This window comes from Neofelis nebulosa, chromosome 2 (assembly GCF_028018385.1).
Source record: "Neofelis nebulosa isolate mNeoNeb1 chromosome 2, mNeoNeb1.pri, whole genome shotgun sequence".
NCBI classification, from domain to species: Eukaryota; Metazoa; Chordata; class Mammalia; order Carnivora; family Felidae; genus Neofelis; species Neofelis nebulosa.
The window spans coordinates 3,530,682-3,543,492 of NC_080783.1; the positions used below are offsets into that span (position 1 = coordinate 3,530,682).

Consider the following 12,811-nt stretch of genomic DNA (forward strand, 5'->3'; position numbering starts at 1 on the left):
CCTCCAGTTCCATCCACGTTGCCGCAAATGGCAGGATTTCATTCTTTCCCATTGCCAAGTAGTAGTCCGCTTTGCCCGATTCTGTGCCCCGTGTCCCCAGGACCTGCAGTTTCTTTGCTTCCATGGCTCTTGGACGTAGCCTCCTGGTTCCTCTGGAGTGAGGAAGGGGTGATCCTCACGGGGCTGCCGTCTAGGCACCTGCGTCCTTCGCACTCAGACTCCCAGCTAATCCTTGTGTTTTCAGCCTCAGCTCACTCCTGAAAAGTATCTGGAATCTCCTGTTCCTGAGCGACCCACAACCACATATCAAACGTCCTGTCCTCAAGTTCCTCAGCTGAAGGGAATCCGCCAGGCTTCTGGGAACCCCCCAGGTCTCCCCCACAGAATTGAGGGTGCCCTCTTCTGCTCCCCTCCCCCAGTGTCTACTCCATGCATTCTCCCAGACCTCTTCCTTTGGTTTCCATCTCACTTGGGGTTTATGCAGGGAGGTCCTGGAGGGACGTGTCCGTGTCTGATGCATCTGGGCATCACCTCTTCTTCCTGGCCCAACATTTTCACAAAAGAGCCCCTCAGCACACATGTGTGGAATAAATGAAGGAATTGAGATTGCTAAAAAAAAAAAAAAAAAAAGAACCAATCCACCCATCCTTTCTAAATGGAAATTTATATTTCAAAGTTTAAAAAAATGAGTCAAGATTGGAACTTTGGTGTAGTCTGATAATTGTAAAACCAAACATCTCCTTGCTCAGAGTTTTGAATTCCAATCAACTGCGAAAGTTTCTTGGCTCGTCTCACGTTTGGGTTTGACATCCTTAAAATTAATCGGCTGAGCATGGTTTATAGCTCACAAAATTCTGGGAAGAATGCTATATTTTTCACTGGGCAATTTTACACAGATTTTCCTAGAGCCAGCTCAGTGCTGGCGATCTTTTCATTCCCCCCAGACGGAGGGGTCTAACATGCTCCCCCATAGTTACCTGTTCAAGCTAAATAAAAATCTCTTTCTGGAGGGTGTTTCTTCGCAAGAATGCACATTGTTTCAAGGTATTTCCTGGGCACTGGAAGTCAAAGACTTCCTGGAGGACTCAACGATCTGCCTCATGTCTCGCTGGGCAGATGCTTTAGTGAATGTCTAATTTCTATTTTTGGCTTTTGGGTCCTTGTGCCATGGGCGACAAAGACTTCGCTTCCTCTCTGTTTGGTTCAAAAACGGTTTTAAGAAAAATCACGGGAAATCAGGATGGGGCACATTTTTACTATTAGCAGAAGTCATCATGGAATGACCTTGGTAAAGATGCAGTGCCAGACTGATCTGCTAACCCAGGACTCACATTACAAAGTCACCCCGTGGGGGCATCTGGGTGGCTCAGTAGGTTGAGCATCAGATTTCGGCTCAGGGTAATGATCTCATGGTTCATGGGTTCGAGTCCTGCGTTGGGCTCTGTGCTGGCAGCTTGGATTCTGTCTCTCTCTCTCTCTCTCTCTGCTCCTTCCCTGCTCCTGCTCTGTCTCTGTCTCTCAAAAAATAAATAAATGTTAAAAAAAAAAAAAAAAGAAAGTCACCCTGTGAACCGTTTTTATTTCTGCGTCAGGCAGGACTCCTTTGATTACAAGTGTGGGAAACCTGACTCAAATTAGTGTAAAAAATGAATAACTTTTGGCTCACATCATCAAAGGGAAAGTTGAGACGGATGGGGTGGGACCAAACTGTGGGGTAGACTTGGTTTTAGGACATCTGGAACCGGGAAGCTGATGGCACCCTCCCTCTCTATCTCTCCCTTCTGCTTTGCTCTCTCGGGCTGGCTTCCTCCAATGGCTGCAAATACGGTGGCTCCTGGGCTCATAGCAGAGAAAGCCTGAGACTGGCTGGCTCTGGCACAAGCTGGAAACCCCTGAGAAGAGCTCAGTTTCGACCTCCCGTGTCCTATAGCCCATCCCTGGATCAGCCAGTGGAGGTGGTGCTGGAAAGTTCTGCAGGAAAACGACAGCTCTCTTTTGAAGCACGTGATGAGAGGGTGCATGATGAGAGCACATGATGGAGAACACAGGGTTTTCCTTCTTAGCCTCACAGCCTGGTGCGCTCTAGTAATTGGAGGTGAGATGTCTTTTCTCTTTAGACCCTCAAAAATTGTTGCAACAGCATCATTTCAGCAGTGGGTTGGAGCAGCGGGAGGGTCGCGTCAATACGCAGGAGTCAGGTGCATCGGGAGCGCGGCAGGGGGTAGCCAGCCCAGCAGATCTTTTCTATCATTGCCCTTGAGCTTGGGGTTGGGTGGGCCTGAATCTGGAGCATCAGACGTTTATGGCCTGGGGCAGGGAAAGAAGTGGAGGCTAGAAATCAGGTAGAGGCGACTGTGGTTGAGAGAGCCCGGGTTCCTGGAGGGTCGGCGCTAGACCTGTCCTGATGTCGCCCTGCACAACTGCCGCGCGGTCTGTAGGCGAGGAAACCGGGCAGCAGAAAGCTGAGCTGACTGGTCCAGACCTGTGGGGCGTTAGCGGCACAGAAAGCACTAGGGCGTCATTCTCACTTCCCGCTATGCCGCTTGAGGAGGCTTGAAACCGGCTCGGGGTGGACGGAGGAAGCCCAGCTACCGTCCGGCTGTGGGGTCAGTGGAAACCTCAAATCCTCGTCTTTAGTTGGTCTCACCATCCTTCTTCTCTTGAAAGAATACAGCTGCGTCTCTGGAGCATTTGACGTTAAGCTGCCTCTGGAACCTCACGCACCCCCTGTCCAAGAAAGTCAACTCCAGCCCCGTGGGCAAATCTGAGCATCTAACTACAGGCGCTTCCCTGAGCTTCGAAAGTGCAAGCTGTGCAAGCAAGCCAGGAAGCCTGGACACTCTCCCTCCATCCACCCTAAGTCCCTTCTAGGAATCTGATTTTTATCTTTTTAAAAAAATTTTTTTTAAATGTTTATTTATCCTTTTGAAAGAGAAAGAGTGTGAGTGGGGGGAGGGGCAGAGAGCGAGAAGACACAGAATCCGAAGCAGCTCCAGGCTCTGAGCTGTCAGCACAGATCCTGACGTGGGGCTCGAACCCACGAACTGCATGATCGTGACCTGAGCCAAAGCCGGACGCTCAACCGACTGAGCCACCCAGGAGCCCCCTGATTTTTATCTTAAAGGCAGAAATGCCTGTTAACTTTCCTTTTTGTCCTTTTTCAGTGCTTTCTAAGCATTGGCAAGAGCAGCATTTAATGCACAGGACTGTCTCTCCTCAGGAATGCTCACTTCTCTGGCCGGGGAAGAGGTGCTCCCAGGAGAGTTTTGACCGGAAATGCTCGTCGACTGTGTGCCCTGACCCCCCACCAAGGAAGATGCGACTATTTGCCTCTCTAGTTGATGTCTTTGTGGAGGTGCATGTGGAGCCGATGACAATGTGATCATCCTTTCATTTTAGGGATCTCGTGATCTTAAGATCAGGGCAAATTATGCCCAAGTGGGACTCCGCCTATAATGCTGTAGTCTTCCTGTCTGCTTGTTGTTCGCTGAATCTATTGATGCTTCTTGGGAAGATCCTTTTGGTCTCAAGCAATATCCTTGGGGCTGAGGAGTTGAGGGCGTGGGCTGTGACCCAGAAAAGGCCTTTGCAAGTGTGGAAGGCAGTGAGGCACCTTGTGACTTGCCAGGGGATCAGGAGCTCATCTCTCAACCAGGGACAAAGGTCACGGTGATGGGCTTCTCTCAATTCCCCAGGTGTTAGCCCAACCTGTTTCTTTAAAAAGAATTTTTTTAAGTTTATTTATTTTTGACAGAGAGAGAGAGAGAGAGAGAGGGAGTGTGAGCCTGGGAGGGGCAGAGAGAGAGAGAGGGAGACACAGAACCCGAAGCAGCTTCCTGGCTCTGAGCGGTCAGCACAGAGCCTGACATGGGGCTCCAACCCACAAACCGTGAGGTCATGACCTGAGTTGAAGTTGGATGCTTAACGGACTGAGTCCCCCAGGCACCCCAGTCCATCACGTTTCTGAACATTCCCACAAATGAAATGGGTCTCCATGTCAACTGAGATACAGCATTTACCACCTCAGGGTCATGTCCGTTGTGTTATTTACACTTTCTTCTCCATCGGCATGGACTTACTACGTTGAATTAAAATGGTTTCTGAGGGGAAATCATTTCACATTAAAAAAAGAAAAGAATTACAATTCTACTTAAGGGCATTCTTCCACATTATATTATCGCATAGATGCGATGGTGCGATTCATTATAATAGTCTGGACCTCTGGGCAGATTTTACGTGTTTGCTGGTTTGATGGGGACTGCAAATGGCAGATGGAACCGATCAGAAGAAATGCCACGGGAGAGGTACCAAAAGAACAGTAAGAGAGGCCGTCTTTTCAAGAGAAGAGGCTCAAAGCCCAAGAGGCAACCAGGACCAGGAGTCCTGTGTGTGACTGAGCTGGAGACTAATTAAACACAATATGGCATCTTCAGTCCCGTGTGGGTCCAGCAGTATTTCTTCTTTGTGTCTGTCACACGATACACATAAACACAGCTGTTGGAACTGAAAGAAACTTCAGAGCTGATGTACTAGGCCTGTACTGGTCGGGGGTCTGTACAGGGAAAAGGAGCACTTCTAGCTGTTATGGGCAGAAAGGGTTCCATTGTGGGGAAATTTGGGAGGGTCAGTGGAGTAGGCTTGGGGTTGGGCCTCCGGGAATGATTCCCAGGACTCCCTAGTCTCTCCCCTGGCCCTTTCTGGAAGGTGGGGACACAGGGGCTTCCCTGGAGAGCCTGTGTGGCCACCACCTGGGGTAGGAATGGACAGGGGTTGGGGAGGGACGTGGACACATCCTTGGCTATTGCCTGGAGGCTGGAATGTGGACTCTATGATGCCCAGCCCAGCTGCCCCTGCACCCCCACCACCCCTTGGCACCTGGGAAGCTGGAGTTTCCTTTAGAATTCTGTCTACCCTCTACTCTGACATTTCCAGAGGAGACAGCTCCCAGCAGCCAAGGACAAGCCTCCAAAATGGGTGCAGGTGTGAGCCATTAACGGCTGACACCTGCTTTGGCTGAGGTGGGGGCCCCAGGCCACGAAGGGTCTGGAAGAGGCTCCCTAGCACCCACACACTCTGCTTGCCAGCAGAAAGTCTCCGGTGTGCATCCCTCCATTTTTCCCACGTCACACCAGAACATCCACATGGGGAAGTCTAGCTCCCACCCAGAGCCCTAAAAACTAGCAAACCTGGGAATGGGATGTGCAGCTCTCTAACTTGTACCGAAAGGTATGGGGAGAGGTGCCGAGGTCAGTCCAATGCGGCCTTCAGTGGGAAACTGAACTGAGAGCTTCTGTGGCTTATGAGGTCCCTCAGGTGGCCGGGGCCCAAGACCCTCGATGTTTGGGTCAGTGCTGACATTTGAGATGGTTTCCTCCTGGGACCAGGTGGGGGAGAGCAACTTAGACATTTCAGTGACAATCATAAATCCCAGTGATTAAGGGAGAAAAAAAGAACCCATAGGAGCCTGGGTTGAGTTGCCACCACCTGCCACCAGCTTCTAGAAGTTTCTCTAGTCACAAGCGGTGTTGGAAAGGGTCTAGATCACCTGAAAGTAATGTAACCTTGCGTGTCAACTATGCCTCAATAAAAAAACAAAAACAAAAACAAAAAAAACCCCACTAATTCCTAAGACCAAGCAATATTTGAAAGGAAATGGTTGTATTCTTTCAAAAAATTTTTTTAATTTTTTTATTTATTTTTGAGACAGAGAGAGACAGAGTACGAGCAGGGGAGGGGCAGAGAGAGAGGGAGACATAGAATCCGAAGCAGGGTCCGGGCTCCGAGCTGTCGGCACAGAGCCCCACGCGGGGCTCGAACTCACGCACGAACCGCGAGATCATGAGATGAGCTGCAGTGGGACGCTTACCCTACTGAGTCCCCCCCAGGCGCTCTGAAGTAGTTGCATTCTTAATTGCAAAGAGAGAGTGCTGAAAGGGAACATCTAGGACAGGCTTGTCCGGTTAACCTCTGCGGGGCCACACTGCTTGGGACAGGAAGTCTTAATCTGAGGTTGCCTTATTTGCAGCAGGTGATGGCCTTGGACCCAGGGTTCCCCCCAGTGCTGAACTTGCGGACACCAACCAATGAAGTGCAGCCAATGTCCCCGCATCATGGGGCCCGGTCCGCGGCTACCCTGTGCGGTGGGGTTGCAGGTGGGAGCACCGGCGTCCCATGGGTAATGCGGTGGCCACGCTGAGCCTCTGCTCATTTCTTCTTCATCTACAGGCGCCGGGCAGGGAATTGCCACAACCCAGGCCCCCATCTCTGTCCCCTAGGCTGACATTCTGCCCGCTGAACCTTAAGCTGCGGAGGAGAGAGGCTGGCTGTGTGCATGGAGGTCTCTGTTCTTGGATGCCCTGAGGAAGATTTCCATGAGGATCTGGGCTCGAATACAGGCAGCCAGAAGGAAAGTAGCAATTGCACAGCTGTTTAGGAAGGACAGTACACTCTCAAGATGGGAGAGAGGGCAGGTCCAGAAGTGGCCACTGCCCTGAGGCTACAGGGGTCTTTTCTTTTTATGGAGGTGGGGGCCTTGGGCCACAGGATGGAGTGATGTCTACTGGGGGCTCCTGCCAATCATGAGGGAGAGTTTTGGACCCTACAAGGTTTGCACTGCCTCCCTCCCGGCAGCCTTCCCCCACGGAGGAGGCAGACTGAAATACAAATGCATTATAATGAACCTCGGGGGTCACCCTGGGGCAGAAGTTCAAGAGGTGAGCACAGGTTTTGCACCTGGTCAAAACTCCTGGTCTGTGGAGTTTTGGTCTGTGGCTCCTGGTCTGCCAGCCCCCTGGGGTGTTACAAGCCTCAAGGCCATGATGTTGAAAGCCACAAAGGCAAGATGTTGTACCCTCAGGCTTGTAAAGTGTTGCCCCGGATATCACAGCCCAGGCCTCCCAGCTCCTGTCTAAGCTGCCTACTCTAAGAGGGGACAGGCTTGGTTTCCAACTGTCTCCCCCTCTTCCCTACATTTAAAGGGGATAATCTGTGGAGAGGAGTTAATGATATCTTTACTCTACACTTGGCTGGACGAAGATCTCAAAGTCGTAAGTATCTGTTAGACGTTTCTTCATCTTTCCCGTTAATCTCACAAAGAGCCCCATGATGCAGAGCAGGAGAGGCTTGGGGGTGTTGGAGGCCAGGGTTTGGGCTGAGCCCTGCTCTGGCCCCCAGGGTTTTCTCACCTATAAAAGGAGGCCATAATCTCGCCTGACAACAAGAAAAAATAACAAATATCTATTTAAAGGTGGGAGGTGGTGGTGATGTTTGAGATAACGGAGGTAATGTGTATTAAAGTGTAGTGAAATGTGCAAGGGGCGGCTGGGTGGAGGGTGGTGATGTTGGGGTAACCCAGATAATGTGTATGAAAGTGTAGTGAAATGTGCAAAGCCTGGCAAGTTGTTTCTCAAGAATTTTCTTGCAGCTCTGAGCAAGGAAAGCGCTCTGTGTCCTCTTGGATGTGTCCTAGAGTGGCACCATCAGCCGCAGAGTCAGAACCATTATGTGGAGAACTTTTAAAAAAGAAGTCGTCCCATTTTCTTGCCTTTTCACTGGCGAACAGAGCTTTGCTCAGCAGAAGGCGGGGGGGGGGGGGGGGCGGCGGAGATGTTGATTGCTGGGTTTTCTATTTGAAAGGGAAGTTATTAGGAGAAGTCCCGATTCAGAAACTTCAAGGAGAAACGGGAGGGCGTGGTGAGGGTGGAGGGGGGAGATTGCATTTCCTGTTTGCCTTCCAGATGGTGTTGGAAAACACTGCAGGAAAACCATGGATACCCACGGAAAAAAAAAAAAAATCCAAAACTCATTCTCTTTGCCACCAGGGGCCCAGCCCTAAAGGTGACGAGTGCAAGAGGTGGATTTCTTTTCAAGAGTCGGCGTTTGCGGGAGTCCAGCTAGAGGCTTGTAGGGTGAAGACCGCGTTGGGAGGGCAACATCAGCCTGCAGCAGGGGCCAGAAGCAACAGAGCTCAGAGAGTCTGGTTTTCATTTACAGTTGGGTCAGGCCCGCGGTGGGGAGGGGGAGAGGAGGGGTCGGGAGGAGGGGAGGGGAGGGGAGGAGGAGGGGGAGGAGGAGGAGCTGGAGAGAGCCCTGACTGTATCCCTGGATCGGGTCCAGTTCGGAGCTCAGTCTTCCACTGAGGGCCGCCGAGTTCTCCTGCACTCCAGCCTCCAGCGAGGACCCGGAGGGCTTTTTCCTCCGCCGCCCGGAGCCCCTCTCCGGCAGAAAGGAGAGCAGACGCAGTGAGCGGGAGAAACATGCGTCAGGTTCGACCATAAGTGAACGCGGGAGCCCAGGGACACACACGTCTTCAGGTTCGCTCAGGGTGAGTGCGATTGCCCCTCTGCTTTCCCGAGTCTGCGGGCAAGAAGGAAATGCTTTAAACCCGGGGATCGTCTCCAGGAGGCTCTCCCGTTCGCTTGAGTCCGTTTTCTGGACGCCTTCTCCGTCTCTGGAAGATTCTGCTGAGTTGCCTTTCTGGCTTGGTGGCCCCTGGGTTTCTCCAGCTTGGGTAGGGCCGCCGCTTGCCGGCGAGCTCTGGGCTGCCGTCGGGTGGCGCCGCGGGCTTTCTCTGCCTGTCCCTCGCCAGCCCTGACTGTGGTGGTGCCGGGCTTGCTGCCGTCTGTTTTTGACGGCACTCGGTGGGGACCTGCTCTGTTTTTTTTCTTCTTTATTTAATTAATTAATTATTTATCTTTAGCACGAAATTTATTGTCAGATTGGTTTCCATACAGCACCCAGTGCTCTGTGAGCAGACGTGTCTTGGCTAGAGGATTCAAGAGCTTCCTGTTGAGCAGCTCTCTGGGGAGATTCTCTCTGAATTCTCCCAGCTGGGGGTGTCGGGGGCGGCGGGGGGGGGGGTGCTTTCTGCCCGGGGCCTGGCGTGGGCGGGGGCTGGTGGAGCACATCTGTGGCCTTCAGGGGTGACGTTGGTGCCCAGGCTCGGGGCGAGTCAAGAGTTCTCCAGCCGGTGCCGCCGGGCCGACCTCTTTTGAGGAACCTGAGGTCACTATTGCAGTCTTTACCCTCGGGGGTTGCAGAGAGGAGCTGCCGAGGTCGAGGTCGGAGGAGGAGAAAGCGTTTGGTGTCTGGGCTGCGTGCCCACTGGATAAGGCAGGCCTCCGGGGGCTGTGGGCCCGGCCCGTGGTGCCCACATGTGCTGCGGGTGCCAGACTGGGACGCCCAGAGGCCTGTTCCCTGGCCGGGAGAGCGGGACGTGGGTCCTCGCTCGCCCACGATGGAAAGTGTCTCCTGAGAGCTGCCAGCCAGCTTTGGGGACCTGTTTCAAGAGCCTGGTGTGTTAGAAAGTGGGCCGGGGTTGAAGCATGGGTGGGGTCCCTGGGCAGGCCCAGGGGAATACTGGGTCTGGGGTGGGGGGAGTGTAGAACAAAAATCAGCAGCTCACAGCCTAGCCCCAGGAGCAAACTTAGAGGCTGGTCCGGACACCCAGACTGGCCTGAGTGTAGGGCTGTGTCCTGCACCCAGAGGGAGCACAGGGGTGCTGACCCGTGCCCGCCCCTCCTTGCCCTGCACACAGCTATCCCCACACGAGAGCTGTAGGATCTGAGAGCCGCAAAGGTGCTCGGAGCTCATGTGGGCGGATTTTTCCCCTGCCTGGGATCCCCCAACCTCCCAGGGCATCCATTCTTAACAGTTGCGAAGCCTGAACAGAAATGGCTTCAAAAACCAAACATTCTTTGTTCCTAACCAGCGTTCTATTGGAAAGCAGTTGGCTGTTGGACAGTGTACCAGAACTTCTGAGTTCTTTGCTGGGCGAAAGGTAATGGCAGAGATTCTTGGTTGGAAGCCACTGAGGTGTGGCCCGCTGGTTTTAAAGATGCAGAAGCAGGGGCGGGGGCCCTGAGGTGCCAAATTATTGCTTGCAGAGGCCACAGAGCCAGTACGTGGTTGAGATGGTGGGTAAAAGCATCACCATTTCAGGAAAGCAGATGTCCGGGCAATGGAGGATCCCAGACTCACTTAACATCTGAACTGGAACGGGCTCTTTGATTTGTTTTCCCCAGAGGATAGTGTCCTCTGTCCTGTTCTGTTCTAAGTAATGGGACAATGGGTTTAGGCCCCCTAAGGCTCTCCCAGCCCAGCGGAGGGAGAAGGAGGTGCTAGGAGCTGGCAGGGACGTTGGCCGTACGACCTGAGAGCCTGAGGAGGCCTCCTTCATTCAGGTCACCTCTGGGGCTGGGGCCCAGAGGGGTGGGAACTGTATTTTACTTGGTTCTTAATGTGGGCTCGTTGCTGAGGGTGAAGGCACAGGGATGGGGAGGTGAGGGGCTTTTGTAGGAACTCTGTGTATAGGAATGGCCGTGTGATCTTGACCGTCTTTGTGGAGGCAAGGGATTGTATTGCCGTGAGGCTGAGTTTTCTCTTTTCCTACTCCAGCAGGGAGACAGCCATTAAGAAGACACTGGGTGGAGAACAAGACCTGGGAGGGAATGGCACACAGCAAGGTGGGGAGGTGTGGTCGTCCTGCTTTTTTCTTAGGGGGGAATTGGAGGGTGTGGCCGGGGAAACCTCTAGACGGTTAGCCTGTGGCCCAGGCTCTTCCATTTCCTGGGAGGAAGTGTACCCCTCTCCACCATGCCGTGGCTGTCCACTGATGGCCTGTATGGCAAATGTCCAAACGAGGGGTCGTAAGGACCTGTTTGATACCAAATCTTTCTGAACAGAAAGGTCTTTTCTTTCTGCACCTCCCTTTATAACAAAGTGTTTAGCATTCATACATCTGACTCTGTCCTCAGGAGCCCCTTTTGTCCTTTTTTTGTTGCTTAGAACCTAACACGTCACTGGTGATAAAGCAGGAGGAAACATCTCTAATCGATGATCAGTGATTGATTCCTACGAGGCTCCCCCTCCGACCGTAGTTTGGGGTTAGGAGGCCACAGAGGCCACCGCTGTATGCCAGCTTGAAACCAGTCTTCTGTCCCTTTTGAGAGTCGGAGAGGGTTCCCGCCCTGGGAGCTTGCTCAGCGTGTTTGGACAACCGGATGAAGTATGGTCCCTCCCAGTAGCCTGTACCACCCGCCACTGTTATGTGAAATTCCACATTTAGGGTTTAAAAGTCACCGACAAGGGGCGCCTGGGTGGCGCAGTCGGTTAAGCGTCCGACTTCAGCCAGGTCACGATCTCGCGGTCCGTGAGTTCGAGCCCCGCGTCGGGCTCTGGGCCGATGGCTCGGAGCCTGGAGCCTGTTTCCGATTCTGTGTCTCCCTCTCTCTCTGCCCCTCCCCCGTTCATGCTCTGTCTCTCTCTGTCCCAAAAATAAATAAAAAATGTTGAAAAAAAAAAAAATTAAAAAAAAATAAAAGTCACCGACAAGCCACAAATTCTGCCCCGTGAGACCGTCTCGCAAGGCATGCTGATGGCCTCAACCCACACTTGTGTTTGACCATTGGTTTTGTCACTGTTCTCTTTGGAACAACCTGAGGATCTGTTATCTTTTGGAGAAGAATCCCAGGCTGTTTCCCCATCTGAGTGGGACACGGTGAGGCAGTCCCTTAGGGTTTATGTGCCATGGCTGCGTAAACATCCACTGCCAGAGGCGTGACCTGACATTAAAAAAAAAAAAAATCCTATTAGTAGCTCTAGCCGAGGAAACGAAAGCCTGACATAATTCAAATTTTAAAGCAGGGAAGCATCAAAAAGTTCCTGTACATTCAGCTTTGAGCAAGACAAGGACGGTTCTCTTCATTCCCCACACTTCCAGACATGGCTTCTGTCTTTCCAGTGTGAAAATTCTGGAAGGTTCTATGCTTTAAAGAAAAGATGCTCTTGGCTCTCTCTGCAGCATGGGCAATGGCCCCTGACACCTTACACTCAGCACACACTGTGTCCTGATTGACGAAGGGGGGGGGGGTCTCTTCATGATGTTAATCTTTGGAAGCACAGTCTTTAACACCTTCTGGTCTCCTGGGTCTGTTCTGGGAGGAAGACGAAATTCTGGCTTAGCACATTCACCCGGGTGTAGCCTTTCCTGAAAATGCAGTGTGGTTTTCTTTCCTCTAGAGGGCGGTGTATCTTTCCGAACCCCAGAAAAATCTCGCAAGGGATGGGAGTCCTTCAGGGTGGGGTTTCTGGGTTTGCAAGGGTTGATAGACATCTCAACAGGGTTCATGGGTAACTTTACACTGTTTAAACACGTATATTTTTAAATGTGCCCATAATATCTGAAGTCGATATAAATTTAGAATTTTATTTTATTTTTTTTTTTCTGTGCTCAGGTATTGAAGTGAGATTATGTGTTGAAACGAGGCATTCTGTACTCTAAAATAATTTCATTACAAGGGCACTAACCATGTAAGAACTTACAAAGGAAACATTTTACCCACATCTCCTAAGAAAAGTTTAAATTAACAGTAAGTTGTTTCAGAACCCAAGTGAATTTGCATGTTCATGCCTTAATGTGTCCACATAGAATTTTTGAACGTAAAACAGGCAGTAATAATGTTAAGGTAGTAAACTGATCCAGTAACTCTCAGACTTCTCATTATCCGCCCTTTGCTGTTTCCCCCCAAAGGGTGACTTGGTTGAACATATTTTAAAAAATGCACACAGACTACGATAATTATGAACGTCCCATTTTAAGTCTTGGTTAATAAAAAAAAAAACATATATTACTGACTCTCAGACTTCTCGTTTGCCGAGCTATCCACTGTTAGGATCCCGAAGGACAGGATCCCAGCTCCGAGAGGAGGAACTTAACCTTGTACTCTGTCCATCTGTTCTCCTATTCATTCAAGCTGGATAAGCCTTGCTGTGCTCATGGTATGGAGCTTTGGGGTTGAGGGAGGGCACAAGG

General features: G+C 51.5%; 1 protein-coding gene across 1 annotated transcript in view; it reads left to right on the forward strand.

The window, feature by feature from the left end:
• Window positions 1-8,077: 8,077 nt before the first annotated feature.
• COL6A3 (collagen type VI alpha 3 chain) overlaps window positions 8,078-12,811 on the forward strand; it is an 81,405-nt gene continuing 76,671 nt past the window's right edge. The window contains exon 1 of the mRNA XM_058700152.1: window positions 8,078-8,323. The gene's annotated coding sequence lies outside the window, so the exon portion shown is untranslated. The remainder of the gene's footprint in view (window positions 8,324-12,811) is intronic.